Here is a 5,076-nt window from a genome sequence, read left to right as displayed (position 1 = left end):
TTTAAGCTCTTTTGTTGTAAAGGACCGGTCCATTTCTTGATCTTTTACATAATTTTACTAGTATTGAAATGAAGGTGCCGTTGTTTCATTCTGTAATAGTAATGTTTTGTGTTACTTGATTCATTCAAAACTTGATGACAGAAGTAAACACAAGTTTTTTCAAAAAACGTTTTGGGTTTTTAACTGTCAATCAGTCAAACGGATCCAATAGAAAACACTCTGTCAAAAATTACAAGTTTTGTTGTATTTTATGGATCCTTTGGTTAGTATTGTGATCTTTCACTTAAAATCATGTTTGAAAGCTGCTATTTAATTGACATTCTTAAAAGGTGTTGCCAACCTAATATTTCTCTCTATCAACAAAACTTTTGAAACATTGTTTGACTCTTTATGACTCCAAATATTTTTAAAGATGATAAATACATTTTTGAAAAATTCTGGCAACACTGTTTTGAAGCTCACTTGCCGACTCCGGGTTTCATATTAAACTCAAAAAACAAACCAGAGAGAGAGGGGGGAACTGATTTGCATTTTTCGCATTTGTTCTCGTCATTGGTTTTAGTGCGAAAACGAACCCGAGAAGATATAAAAAAACGTAGAGAAAGTGACAACGTTTGTTGTAGTTGTTGTTTTTGCCATCCCAATGGATATGACTTTTAAACATTGCGAAACATCCAACCGATGATGATGATTTTGATGATGGCAACCAACAAACGGTAGTACGAGGTCGTCCTTAAGTAAACTCATTTGGAATGTGCAAATAATTAAAATGCAAAATAAAAAATAAAAAAAAAAAAAAACTTATAAAAAAGGCACAAATATACAATATCTTTAGCAATTGAGGAGGGTGACGTCAGCAGCGCCCCGTATGTGTGACAATTGGATATATCTCTTGCTGTGTCAGTCGCCGTCGACGATATAAAGTGTAAAAATAACTTTGAGTAGAAATACATACAGTTGTGGTCATATAATTAAACCACAAGTGTAATCAAAATATTTGTTAACAACTTTGAACTTCTGCATCAACTTAGATACTTACTTGCTTAAGGTGGCGCTAAAGTCGTGTGTGCACTAGGGCCCTACCTCTCTTTAGTTCGGTCCCTAACTAGATGTCTCCAGTTTCGAGCTCCAAGGTAGGTGAGGTCACTTCCCACTTATGCGCGACACCTAAACCGCGGTCTTCCTATACTGCGCTGTCCTGTGGGTGTGGATTCGAAGACTTTCCGTGCGGGAGCATTGGTTTCCATGCGCTCGTAGTCTTTGGACTTTTGACCTTGTGGTAAAATCCACTCCGCTGTACAGCCCGTACAGCTCGCCTTTTAACACAATTCCCTTCTATGCATACGGGACCATTGATTACGCGAAGAACTTTTCTCTAAAAACGACTCAAGGTGCTTTCATCCTCTTTTGTCATAGCCCATGCTTCTGGACCGTATAGTAGGACGGAAATGATGAGGATCTTATATAGCGAAACTTTGGTCTGTCGAGATAGGGCTTTGCCCTCTTTAGCCCAAAGAAACAGCTGTCAGAAAGAGATAGTCTTCGTTTGATCTCAGCGCTGGTGTTGTTTTCTACGTTCATAGCGAAGCCTAGGTAGACGAAGTCCTTAACTACCGCAAAGGTAGAAAGGTTCTGTTAAGTTGTTTCCAACAACTCCATAGTCATTCTGCACAAACGGTCAAGTTTGGCAGGGATGCGAAATCTAGACATGGTCATGTTCACCTTGTCCCTTTAGATGCTCTCATATGCGGCCTTGAAACTGATGAAAAGATGGTGGGTGTCGATTTGGTGTTCTTGGAATTTTTCCAGGATCTGCCGTAACGTGAAAAGTCACTATAGGCTTCAGTGGCTTAATTTAATTACCACAACTGTGTATCCCATCCCTGTATTCAAATATAGGGTATGTTATGTTATGTTGTGGTGCGATGTTGGCAAATGTCGGTTCACCATCAACCTCATGTACAATTGAAAAATTTTTTTCTATCTATGTTAAAACATCAACATTGCGTGATTCGAGTTTGTACTCATATAGATACGAGTATGTACTATATTTAGATAATGTACATAGTTAAGGTACCTACCTACCTACTTCACTTAATTCCGTTGATCGAAGTGGTTTGTTTGTTTGCTTGTGTGTTTGTGTGTGTTTTTTTTTAATTCGCATTTGAATAAGGACGAAAACGACGACGACGACGTTAGTATCAGGACTTAAATTATATAACACGAAAAAACCAAACACAGAAAACAACATAACTTTAAATGGTTATTTAAAGTACCAGCTAAAAGCTTTTTAAGTAATTACATTTGAAATTAAGGGTTTTGCTTTAATTTTGGTATCTTTTATAATCGTATTTAATTGCTCTTCATATATATAAATTATTATGTTTGAATTTAATAATAGCTAGGGTATTATATGAAACACAACGGAATTTAGAGTAAGAGTAATTTGTTAATGTGAAAGAGTGAAATTTGGGGTTGCCATTATAGAATTTCATATATTTTTCCAATTTTCCAATAACAAGATCCACTTTGAATAAGCAGCTATTTGGGCAGCTGTCACTTTTGAAGTTTTCTTTTGTTGACAGTTAACAAGTAAAAACTACGCCATTACTAAAAATATAGCGATAAAAACTTCAATAAAGCATTAAAAATGTAAAAATTCACTACGAAAACCGTTTTTGCTTGCAATCACATTTTTCAAACCATTAGGTGTTTTTGGTCTTTGGAAAGTACCTTCTCGGTCAACAATAAGTGAAATTGGTGGAAATATTGGGGCTCATATTACTTGTTAGTGACGTGAAGAATTTTTCTTGCCAAGGTTAGGTACAATTAGATGAGTTTAAGGTGGCTTTCCGGGATGGAGCATTAATCACTTAGGTCAGTTTATTGGCCCATTGTCATTCCACATTAATCTAGAGACTTTCTTCTAAACTTAATAAAACCAATTTGAGTCCCCTACGAAACATTAAAGACTGTTAATGTGATTGAAATCGAAATGCTTAGAAATACCAAGCACTTTGAGCGCTTGAAATCTAGGGCAGGAAAGATGACTTGACACGTAGTGATTCCACCTGATGTATGCCTTCCTTATAACGTCTTGCATCAGCAATAGTTTAAATGTAGCGATTGGTATGCCAGCATTTGTCAAGTGTAGTACCATGGGTTGTACTGTACCATTTGCCATCTGCCTTACAACTTTCTGAAATGTCTCTATGGCACGACACCCAAGATTAACCTCTTGTGCCCCCCGACCAACTGATAAAAATACGGGTATCAGATGTTGATATCACGTCTTCCTTAAGCCAGAACAAGGTTAGGTTGGAGTGGCTGTCCAGATATCAATGACACACGTAGACCTCAAGACCATTGTGATACCACTAATGAGGTTACTCATGGGATAGTAATGAACTTAAACAAACCATTTCGTACTTTTAATAAAGTTAGAGAGACGTTTTGTGTCAATCGTTGCCAGTTCACTGGTATTATCGAAGAAGGGATTACCGAGAAAGTAACTCCTTCTAATGGAGAGTGCTGGACAAGCACATAGAAGGTGTTGGACTGTCTCCTCTTCCTCTTCGTCCATGCAGCTTCTACAGAAGTCATTTGTGTAGACCCCTAGCCTCAGAGCATGTCTACCTATGAGGCAGTGTCCCGTTATTACTCCAATTGTAGAGCTTATACTTTGTCTGCTCTGGGGTATTGAGCCTTTTGACCGTTTTATGTTTTTGATTGGCCATATTTGCTTGGTTGGTAGGTGGTGCTTTGTGACCATCTAGCATTTATTGCTTGATAAGATATTTGCATGTAGCAAGTGGTGTTCCTATGTTATCTTTTTGTCTAACATCAGGCAGAAGTGTTCCATTTTTGGCGAGCTCATCGGCTTTACAATTTCCCAGAATGTCTCTGTGGTCCGGCACCCAAATGAGGTGAATGTTAAACTGTTCCGTCATCTCATTCAGAGATGATCGACAATCGTGGACTGTTTGAGAGTTTGTGGAAACAGACGCGAGAGATTTAAGAGCGGCTTGGCTGTCTGAGAAGATTCGTATATCCTTACAAGATATAACGTTTTCTTTGAGCCAGGATAGTGCTTCTTTAATCGCCATTACTTGGAATAATGGAATACATTACATTGATTGGGAAGTCTATAGGATAGAAAAGATACCACTTCCAACTCCATGATCGGTCTTTGAACCGTCTGTATAGAAGTGTACCGCATCTTCTTCCAGGGGTCTCTCTTCTTCCCAGGAGGATCTTGAAGGGATGGGCACATAGAAGCTTTTACCGAATACAATTTTTGGGTGGTATAGTCTAAGCGATTTGTAATAGATCTGAAACTGTCTAGTATGTCCAGTATTGTTACTGTTCCATTGAGAGGTGGCTCTAAGCCTCACACATGAGTTGGCTGCCACCATTTTGGAGAAGATGTCAAGAGGTGTTAGGTTTAAAAGCAGTGCTGCGGTTGGTGTTGAGCGAAGTGCTCTTGTGGTGCACATACCTGCTGACCGCTGGACTTTGATGAGCTTATTTAGATTTACCATCTTGTCCAGTGCGGTCCACCATACGACAGCTCCATAAATGAGTATCGGTCTGATTACCGAAGTGTATAGCCAGTGGATTATTTTTGGGGAGAAGCCTCTTTTTGATCCTATAGCCTTTTTGTAGCCTTTTTTACTCTTCATCAATATTTGCCTTTCAATTTAGTTTTTTGTCTAAAATGAGGCCTAAATATTTAGCTTGGTCGGAAAAGCTTAATAGTATTCCTCTAATCTTGGGTGGGCTAATCTGAGGAATTTTATATCTTCTCGAAAAGAGTATTAATTCTGTTTTGTGTTGATTGACGTCCAATCCACATTGCTTAGCCCATTAAGTTAGCCTATTTAGGGCATTTTGTAGGAGTTCCGAGAGAACTTGGGGTGTTTTTCCCAGATACGGATATCGCAACGTAGCGTCGTCAGCATAGGCAATCACACTGAAACCCTCTGCTTCCAATGATGTAAGTAGGATGAATCTCGAGACTTCCTTCTAAACTTAATAAAACCAATTTGAGTCCCCTACGAAACTTTAATCAGCAAC

This window comes from Eupeodes corollae, chromosome 3 (assembly GCF_945859685.1).
Source record: "Eupeodes corollae chromosome 3, idEupCoro1.1, whole genome shotgun sequence".
NCBI lineage: Eukaryota > Metazoa > Arthropoda > Insecta > Diptera > Syrphidae > Eupeodes > Eupeodes corollae.
Note: the sequence above shows the minus strand (reverse complement) of the source record.